Source organism: Acanthisitta chloris, unplaced genomic scaffold (assembly GCF_000695815.1).
Source record: "Acanthisitta chloris isolate BGI_N310 unplaced genomic scaffold, ASM69581v1 scaffold17179, whole genome shotgun sequence".
Taxonomy (NCBI): domain Eukaryota; kingdom Metazoa; phylum Chordata; class Aves; order Passeriformes; family Acanthisittidae; genus Acanthisitta; species Acanthisitta chloris.
The window spans coordinates 49538-60446 of record NW_008692121.1 but is presented as its reverse complement, the minus strand read 5'-3'; positions in this window follow the sequence as shown (position 1 = coordinate 60446).

Genomic DNA, 10909 nt, shown 5'->3' with positions numbered 1-10909 from the left:
TGAGGAAACGAGGGTCTGCTGATTTCCAGTGGCAATTAATAATGCAAATATGAAAGGAGCAAGGTCAGTGCATTTGCGTAGTCCGAAGGCCACAGAGCTGTGTGGGTGCCTCTGTGTCTGTATTCTGCCTCTTGCATATCAAATGAGCAGTGGTCACACTTGAATTATAAAAGGAATTCTAGTTGTTGGACTTTTAGCCTGAAGTGTGTTTGATTTGTCTGGTTGGTTTTGTTCATCTTTCATGGTGCTGTTTTGTAACTTCAGAGCATTAGTTTGGATTTGGAAGTGGAAGGGTGGAATCTCATGATGATGTTTCCTGCCTGTGTTTTCCAACAAACATTTCTAAAGAAAATACGGAAGTTTCTTGGTGCTGTGAATGAGTGGTTTAGGTCCTTTAAAGAATTGCTGTTAAAGGTGTTAGCAAAAGTAGGTGTAACACGATTTTGTCAAAGTGCAACTTAACAAAGTTCAGTGGCAAGCTTCACTCTGTTGCTTGCTACATGAATGAAACACACAAAGGAAAATCGAGTTAGAATTGATTTACAGTGATTTCCATGGAGGTTAAAGACTGAAAAGGGTAAGGGAGACCCTCTGGTTGTGTCATAAGGTTCAGGGTGGACCCTCTTGCTTTCTAAACTCCTGATGGAGCTTTGGGTCAGCTGTGTCCAATCGTGATCTCTGACTTGATCAATTGCTTATACCTAAAGGATTTAGCAGCACTTAATCATTGACTAATTTAACATTTACAGAGTGATTCAATAGGATTTACTATAATCACAACAGTGGCTTATAGATCTGAGATGGCAGCAGTCATGCTTTACTTGCTAGAGGATATCTAAATCAATTCACACATGCACATACACTGACACAAAGATATATATAGATATATATATATATATGGATATATGTGTACACATGTGTAGAGGTATATGTACATAAATGTATAGAGGTACACGTGTTAAAAATTCCCCTTGAGTTTAGTGAAATGTTTCAGATGTCTTCATATTTCTCAACAGGCCAGGGTTGAGCCTCAAGGAGAGGAGTGGAGGGTATCAGCCCAGGCCCTGTCGTCAGCTTTGGTTGGCAGCCCTCAGAACTTTGCAAACTTGAGAGTCTGTGAGCTCCGGGAGACATCCCACTTGGGGAGATGCTGGTGGCAGCCCACGGCAGTCCAGGAGAGCAAAAAGGGCCTCACTCAGGGCTGCTGTCTATAGGGTCACATGATGACTGGCTTTAGTCATCCATAAATGTCCATGCTGGATGCAAAATCTGGATTAGTAATTGCTGAAATTTTCAGAAATTCAGTAACAATGGCACCATTCTGTTTGGGCTGTGATTCAGTTAAGGAGTGTTCCACAGCTGTCAGGGGATGTCTGATCATCTCTTGTCCCCTACCTGGGTCAGGCAACAGGAATTTTAGGTGTAATCAGTGCAGCCTACACCTTGGCCATGCAAGAGTTCCTGGTCCAGTCAAAGGACGTTTCACTGCACAACACACTGAACATAGGCTGAGGGCTAATGGGAATTCCTGAGATGGTAGAGCAGCCTGGAGGAGGATGGGGATAATGCACCAGCACAGTCCACCCCGTGACTGAAGTCAATCGTCTTTCTCTCAGAGTGGTGATGTGTTTGCCTCTTGCCTTTGTACCCATGAACATATAAGTGGTGTATTCCAGTTGTAATTTGAGGGAAAGTTTTGGTTAGTCTATGTAATTATTAAAGTTTTCTTAAATGTGATTAAACAGAACATATATGTAAAGAGGTCTTTGCAACAGTGCTGCCCATGCAGCTATCTTCCACACTGCTGTGAGTAGAATAACGTTCCATAACAAGCATGATACAACAGAAATCAATAAAATTACGATCAGATGCAGCATTCAATTCAAAGTTCCTGTTGCTGTCAGTGACCATCTGAATAAGGTGTCCCACCAGTGATATTCTCCATCCTTCTTCACTTTTTCTAGGACATGGTGTATGTTCTCTGTACAATGGTGAATGGTGATTAGAGTTTTGTGCCCATTGTTTCAGATAAATTCCAGCAGCTGACACAGGTCATTGGTGTAGTAGTTTTTTCACCAATGTTAGATTAATTCCAGTGTGGGTAGGTAATAAATTTTGATATGATGTGTTGGATTGTAGCAATTGGTGGGTTGTGATAGGAGCTGAATAGTTAAAGTTGCATCCCATAATCTTGGTAAAATTACAAGTACAGATATTTTGAGTAATTCTATGTTTTTACAGTGGTGGTGTCTGTAAATGTAGAATCACAAAGGATTGTCATACAAACACATCCATTTCCAACACGTACAGCTACAGTTCAGGGGTTTCACCAGGATATATTTCAAAATAACAATCATTCTGTTCAATGTCAAGACAAATGTCTTGGCTTTAATGGTATTACTTTCACAGATAAATCCCTGTTGCTGTCGTACAACACATGGATCAACATCAACAGTTTGCTATTTGTTCTCATTTCAGTGGGCCCATGCTCTGTGTCCTGTTGGATAGAGGACAGTTCCATTGTGATTTATACCAGTGCAGTGATTGGGTATATGGTGTATTCCGGAGCATTGCCTACTGTCAAAACAAAAAATGTGTTTTTACTATTGCTGGGGCCATAAGTGAAATGGCATCTAGTTTAGATGCCACCAAGATTGAAATTTTCTTTCCAATTTAGTTGCATTATCCCAGATTACTTTTTGAATTTCAGTGGGTAAGGTGCCTTCTTCACCTTCACTTCCAATTGCTGCCACAGTGGATTGTACCCGAAGTTGAGCCTCAGTACAACGAAGAGCATGAGAGGTGTTGGTTTGGGCTGCACCTAATGCATTCACAGTTAATTGGAGTGGTGATATATCTGATAGCAGCCATTGGTTAGTTCCCAATGCTGATAGATAAGATTGCAGTGTGTTCTAATTCATGTTAATTACTTGTTGCTGAGCTTATTTTGTTTGCTAAAACTTCAACATCCATGTTGTTTAATACTCCTAATCCTGTTTCCCAGGATGCCTGTCAAATCTCTCTTGGGTCGTTTTAGAGAAGTGAGGGTTTAAAACGTTGTTGTAACAGTAATGGATCTGCATTTACAGGCATCAGTAATTTGGAAACTTTTTAGTATGTCCTTCAGTTTATTTAATTTTCTCTGCAATTCCAGGCAAGCAGGGCATACCGTTTTCTGACCATGAGTTTCTGTGCAACTCCTTTTGGGGGAGCAGTCCTATTTAGGATTGCTTCTAGCAAATTAAATGGTCTTCTGCCTTGCACAGGCAATTCCTGGCGTATTTTCTCAACTTTGCTGCTTGGACTAAACAGAGAAGTCTCTTTTTCCACTCAGCATGTCCCTGTTTTGTCTCTTTAAATGCAGTCAACCTGAACATTAAAGGTCTCTTTGCTCAGTCAGGGCCAGTTTGTAATAGATTGTAGTAAGTACCATGTTCAACGAACACCCATTTGACTATATGGGGTTCATGGGGGTGTAATGGTTCCAGTGATTGATGTGTCTTTAATTTCTGTATTAGAGTTTTGAATGCCTCTTCATGTTCTGGGTTCCATCTCCATGGTTTTCCTTTTCATACCAGTGAGTACAGCAGGCGAGCAATGAAAAAAGATCCAGGACCATGTTTCCTCCATGTTTCCCATAAGCTGCTGTAACTCTTTCTAACAGTGGAGTGTTTGCAAATGTTCTGTTTTTCTTAGGTATCTGGAGGAGTCAGCACACTGCCTGCTACCAGCTGCCCCAAAACTTTAGTTCTCTACTTGGTCCCTGACATTTCTTGGGTGCCATCTCAACTTCTGCTTTGTGTAGTGCTCACTGCCCTGCTGCTGGCACTCCCCCCACCTCTTCAAGGGAATTTCTTCCAGTTGGAATATCACCTATATATTGGTACATTTCCACATTAGGAGGGAGTGAGGCTGTAGAAGTTCAGCAAGCACAGGATGAGCAGTCATGGATGGATGTTTATACGTCTGTGGAAGTCTGTTAAAGGTATATTGTTTGCCTTCCCAAGTAAAAGCAAATTTCCTTTTATTCTCCTCCTGTAACAGTACCGTGAAGAACATACCTATTACACCTAGCACTACCATCCATGGGTATGTGGCTGCTTGTAGTGTGGGGCTGTTAAAGTTGCAATATTAGGTACTGCAGCTGTTAATGGGGCTGTGTTGGTATTTAAGTGCTGATAATTGGTTGTTAGATGCCACCTCCCATCCAGTTTTCAGACTGGCCAGATGAGTGAATCAAACAGGGAGTGGGTTCTGGAAATAATGTGCCATTTTTTAAAGTCTGCTATTGACTCAGGAATTCCATTTTGTGCTACAGTAGGAATCGAGTATTGTGGTACATCAGTAATCTTTGAACGGGGAGTGCAGGGGCTGCACAAAGTACTTGCACTGTAGGCCCCTGATTTCTCTCAGGGTTAGGGTTCACATCAGAGCCAAAGGACCACACACTGGTGTCCATAGCAAACCACATTTGGGTATTCAAAACACTGAAACCCAAAATAGTTCTGTTGTGATCTTTAACTGCAAAGCAAGCAGACCACATGTGCTGCTTGCCCAGGAGCCATAAATTAACATTTGTAGTTTGGCAAATAAGGCTTGCTGCATGTGCTGCAGTGATTTTGACTCTTTGCTGCCCAGGTTGTACTCCCAGCTTCTCAGCATCCTCTTGTGCTGATACAGAAATTTGTCCTCCTCTATCTGTTTGGAATTTTATCAGTTGAGGTCAACAGGACTCAGAATGTATTCTGCTTTAGTGATGGGTCTAGGCTAGTATTGAAAGGAATCTGAGGGAAATGAAGTATCAACTTCCCTCCATTTGCTGTCCTCAGGGTCACCCTATGTGTTCCCATCCCATTCTTCAGGGGACACAATTGATTTCATAATCTGTACAATGTCAGGAGGATGTGGAGCCAACATAAGCATCATTCTGATCTTTTCCTCCAACTTTTGGGTTTTTTTCCATTTCTTCCTTTAACTGGTTTTGCAGCTGCTCTGTTTTCAAAGGCAGTATCAATTCTGCTGCCTTTATACATTTTATTTCTTCCTTTAGGTCCTGTTCCCTTTCATTCTTTTTCTTCCTATCTTGATAAGCAGTTTCTAACCAGGTACCTAGCATTTTGCAAATAATTACTTTTCCATCCTTTATATGGCCCTTGGCCACCTCTAGCTGTTCTTTCACAGCTTTCCAATCTTGCCAGTGATCACGAGCCCATTCTTCTGAGGATTTGGGACTCAGACTTATTCCATGCTTTCATTAGTAATCAGTTCTACTACTTGCCATCCTGCCAACTATGCCAATTTGTCACAAGTGAGTGGTTTAGGTTGCTTAAAGAATCACTGTCAAAGGTAGTAGCAAAAATAGATGTTGTGGTTTAACCACTTAGTGGACAACTAAGCACCAACTCACTCATTCCTTACTGGCCACCACCCCTACAGTGGGATGGGGAGGAAGATCAGGGGAAAAAAGAAAAAGTAGGAAAAAACCCTCATGGATTGAGATAAGAACAGTTCAACAATTGACACAAAGTTATAATGATAATCGTAATTTTTAAAACAAAAGCAAACCTAAACAAACCAAGAAAGCCAAGTGATGCCCAGTACAATTGCTGACCACCCACTGACTGATTCCCATCCCGTCCCTGAGCAGCAATCAGCCCTTCTCGACCAAGTCCCCCAGTTTGTATACTGGGCATGACACATGGTATGCAATATCCCTTTGGCCAGCTTGGGTCAGCTGTCCTGGCCATGATCCCTGCCAGCTTTTTGGGCACCTGCTCACTGGCAGTGTGGGAAAATGGAAAGTCCTTCACTTGGAGGTAAGCACTGCTTAGCAACAACTAAAACATCAGTGTGTTATCAACGGTATTCTCATACTAAGTCCAAAACACAGCACTGTACCAGCTGCTAGAAAGACAGTGGATTCTATCCCAGCCAAAACCAGGACAGCAGGCTTAATATTAATTTGTCAAAGTGCAGCTTAACGAAGTTCAATGGCAAAGTTCTCTCTATTGCTTACTACATGAATGAAACACACAGAGGAAAATTGAGTTAGAATTGATTTAGAATGATTTACACAGAGACCAAAGATGCAAAAAGGTAAGGAGACCCTCTGGTGGTGTCATGAGGTTCAGAGTGGACTCCTTTGCTTTCTAAACTCCCGATGGAGCTTAGGGTCAGCGATGTCCAGTCTTGGTCTTTGACTTGATCAATTGCTTATACCTAAAGGATTTAGCAGCAGTTAATCATTGACCAATTTAACATTTACAAAGTGATGTATTAAGTAATAGGATTTACTACAATTGCAACAGTGACTTAATTATACATTCAAGATGTGCTATGCTGGCTAGAGGATATCTAAATCAATTCACACATGCACACACACTGACACAAAGAGAAATATTTATATATAGAGATATATGTGTACACATACATAGAGGTATACGAGTATAAATGTATAAAGGTATACCTGTTAAAAATTCCCCTCAAGTTCAGTGAAATGCCTACTTCAAGTTATCCTGGCATTTCTCAATGGGCAAGGTTTGAGCCTCAACGAGTGGAGACTATCAGCCCAGGCCCTGTCGTCAGCTTTGGTTGGCAGCCCTCAGAACTTTGCAAACTTGAGAGTCTGTGAGCTCCGGGAGACATCCCACTTGGGGAGATGCTGGTGGCAGCCCACGGCAGTCCAGGAGAGCAAAAAGGACCTCACTCAGGGCTGCTGTCTATAGGGTCACATGATGACTGGCTTTAGTCATCCATAAATGTCCATGCTGGATGCAAAATCTGAGTCGGTAATTGCTGGAGTTTTCAGAAATTCAGTAACTACGGTGCTGTTCTACTTGGGCTATGGTTCAGTTAAGGCATGTTCCATGGCTGTCAGGGGATGACTGATTATTCCTGCTTTCAAATGTCCATGCTGGATGCAAAATCTGAGTCGGTAATTGCTGGAGTTTTCAGAAATTCAGTAACTACGGTGCTGTTCTACTTGGGCTATGGTTCAGTTAAGGCATGTTCCATGGCTGTCAGGGGATGACTGATTATTCCTGCTTTCATTCCTGGTCAGGCAGTCTGGCATGGTCAGTGCTGACCCCACTTTAGCCATGTGTGGCTGGTTCCTGGCCCAGCCAAGGGATGCTTCACCACCCAACTCATTGCACAAAGATCAAGGCCTGATGGGAATTTCTGAGGTTGTAGAGTAGCCCTGAGGAGGGGGAGGAATTCACCACCACAGTTGGGGAAGGAGGGAGAAAGCTTTGCTCTTCAGACATTCCCTATTTTGAGTGGTTATTGTGGAGTTTGTTTATTACTGTAAAACCATGTTGCCTTGGATATGTTAGAACAACTAGGATTTTAAGAAGTGTGGGTTTTAATACTGAAGAGCAAGCGTATGTTTTATTTGTGCAGGGGTTATTTAGTTGTAACCTGTTAAGGAACGTATTCACACCGAGGAGAGGAAAACCACTGCCTCCTATAAAATGAGAACTCGTATCGTCTGTAAGAAAATGCTCAGCACTGTACATGTGCTGTCTCTTAGTAGGCCTGATCCTTGCATGATAATGCAAGGAGGAGTCTGTCTTTTAGGTTTCAAAGTACCAAAAAATCTACGAGCTCGGGGAGCCGTAGGTATGGCTGCATTGGCAGAGGAAAGAAGGATGAGCTAAGGGACCTCATTTATCTCAAATGTCTTCTGTGCTGTACTTTTTTATTATTCAGAGTGTTTTAGGAACATTAATGAATTTGTATACAAGAGTAAGAGATGTCCCTATTCATTAAAAGTCTTCTTGAATCTGAAACTATTTAGGTGGATCTGGTACCGTCTGATAAAGCCAGTCTTGTTTCACTTGAGTAATCTTTTTTTGTTTTTTTCCCCCTTGTTTACTGCTTCAGCTGCTCTTTATTACCTATCACCTGTAATCTCTGGTATAAGTAAAAAATAAATCTTACCATGGGGAAGTGTTTTACAATAACTGTGACATAAAAATGCATTATTCGTATATTCTTCAGTATTTCTGTGTAGTGTTTGTGTGTCTCAGTAGTTGTGTAGTGTCTTAACAGTTGTTGCAGAATTAGCTATCAGGTGAGGTCAAAGGCAGAGTGAACAGCAGTTCGGGTTTTTGAGGAGTTTAATTCTCCTCTCAATAATTATCACAGACACAAATGGAAATCTTTTTTAAAACTGATAACCTGTTTCAGTGAATATTTACCTTGACTTCATGCATCACTAACACAAGACTGGAATAGACATCTCCAGCCATCAATTCTGCTTACTATTTCTATTAAACAACTTTTGATCTCTGTCTTAAAACGGCAGCTGGGCAGCCTACATTTATTTAGTGAAGGGTTGGGCTGGGTTTTGTTTGTTCACTTGGATTCCTAGCATGTAGGAAGAGACTGTTCCAGAAGCTTGTCCTGATTAAAAACATTTTCTCACGTCTAGCCTAAGCTTACTTGCAACTGGTTTATGCCCTTTTGTTCTTAAGCCTTTCAGTTAAAAGGGTCTTTCTCCTCCTTCAGGTACACCTCCAGCATGTAAGCATAGAGATCAAAGGTGTCTGTTTTAAACCTCTGTTTTCTTAAGCTGAGCAATTCAGGTACTTCTCCTGGTAAAATAGGCTTTCCGTTTCTGGAACATAGTTAATTTTTGTTATCTGTAGGTCAGATGGCTTTAAATGTAAAGGGTATTCCAGTCTTCACTCATTTCATCTACCTGTCTTCCTCTACTGGAAGTACCTCCTTTAATGAAACCCTTTTCTGAACTATCCCATGTGAAAAGCCTGCAGTCTGCCTACATATTTTGGCCCTCAGTTGTCTCTCCCTGTGCAGTATTCTGACTTTCACTGTGTTCATGATCACTTTTACCTTGGTGTCACAGAAGACAGAGTACACTTCTTGTAGGCAGTACTCATTAATTGGGAAAAAATAAATGGGATCAGTTCTGAGACCAAAGGCCTTTGTTTGAGTGTCCTGACTTTGGTGGCTCCTTGCTTTCTTTTTGTTCATCAGTTAATGGGACTGTAATTCACACTTCTGAACAAGATTTGTGCAAGAACATGGTTTTAGATTTAATTGAAGTCCTTGCCTTACTGGTTACAAACAAGTGCTATCCAAAGGAAGTTAGTGGGCAGGAAGCTTTAGTTAATTTTTTGTAAAAGTCTTAGATAAATGCTAATTATAAAATGACCTCAGAAACTTGAGAAGGAACAGACAGACCTGCTTTTAGCACTCCAGGTGGATTCATTGCTAATTGTGTGTTTTAATTGATGGCACAAATCTTATTGAGTAGGAAATTACTCACTGTAGGGCTTTAGTTACAGTGCCTAATCAGAAAGCCCCACACATTCTGTGTAATCTGCTGCTGCTTTGCTGATGCTAATGCCCTTTAAGACGTTATTCCTGTTACATTTCTGAGGGTGTGTGGCAGCTAAGAATTGGCCCTTTTGGTTTTGTTAAGAGTCAGTCTTGTACTAGTGAATAATTATGCAACTGATTAAAACCCACTATTTTGCAGAGTCTGCTTGTACGCCATCTGTTGTCCTGTGGTTCAGCACGTACTTCTTCAGGCACTGCCCTAATGGAACTGTGTACAGGGTTGGTTGGGCTGATGTTTAGCCTTCTCCTTGCAGAATTAGGGCTTTTCCCCCTCACAGACTAGACTGAGTATATGACCGGGGAGAGAGAGAGAAAGAGGGAGAGATAACAATTCTTTTTAAATTTATTTTTCAGTATTGAAATAACAGCCTCTGAGGTTATGAGTGTTGATATGCTCTCTAAGGAGAAATTCTGCCAGAACGTGATGCTTTCTTAAGAAAAGATGATGTCTGAAATCTTTTTAGCCTGTGTGTCAGGGAGTAGTATGCGTGGTCACAAAAGTATTTCAGTTTTTGTAGGCATGTAAAGGCCTATGGGCTGGTGGCCTTGGAAACTGAAACATTCCATCAACAGGTCAGGTTTGGCATTGGCATTAGATATGCAGTTGTGCCTAAAATGCCAGTTGTTTCTCAGCCTTCACCTATATAATCTTAGTATAACATTGTTTTCAATGGATGGGCCATCCCCAGCAAAAAGAATCCCCTAACCATTGATGGGCATGAAATAATTGACAAAGAATCCACTAGAAAGCTGATGGTATTTTGCAGCTGAATTGGGATTATTTTAGAGTTTGCAGTTACTCTGTGGACTGATGTCTCAGACATTGCAAACTATTAATGAGCAGCACTGGGGTTGCATTTTTGTATTTGGCATTGGAGCAGGGGGCAAAGAGTACCAGTTCTGCCAGACCTGGCTGAATGAAACTTTTCACCAGTTATTCTCTAAATTGCCCACTCAGTAGAACAGCCAGAACAGAGCAAGTAGCCTTCCCTGGGAGCAAGCTTTTGTTCCATGGCATCAGGGATTGGTAAACAATTTGCTTTATTCCTTTTGTGTCTCTTCTTCTGATACATTGGCTGTTATTCCCAGTTTTGTCTAGAAATGTGCAAGTGCTGTATCATTAATGGTGTTTAGGGTACCATCACCCCACCAGTGTTACTACTGTCACTTTGCAGTGCAGAAGGACCTTGCTGTCCTGTTTCTGTAGGGGAATGCCCTTGTCAAACAAACAAAAACCTCTGCTTGCACAGGTTTTCTTCTCTGAATCTGTAAAGCTTGTTTAAAAGCTTGTCTGCCTCAAGGAGTACTGTGCTCCTGCAGAAACCAGGGGTGCACATCTTGGAGATTCTTAGCTCTGTTATACAGCAGGTGCAGCAGGGGGTCATGTAGCTCTGCTTGCAGTGAAACGTAATGCAGATGAGCTATAGCAGATTACTTTAAGTGAAGTAGATTAGAGGGGGACAAAGAGCTGCTTTTGCTCTTCCGTTTGTTCTTTTTCTGTGTGTGTCAGCATTCTGTGAATACAAATCTCTATATTCGGTTA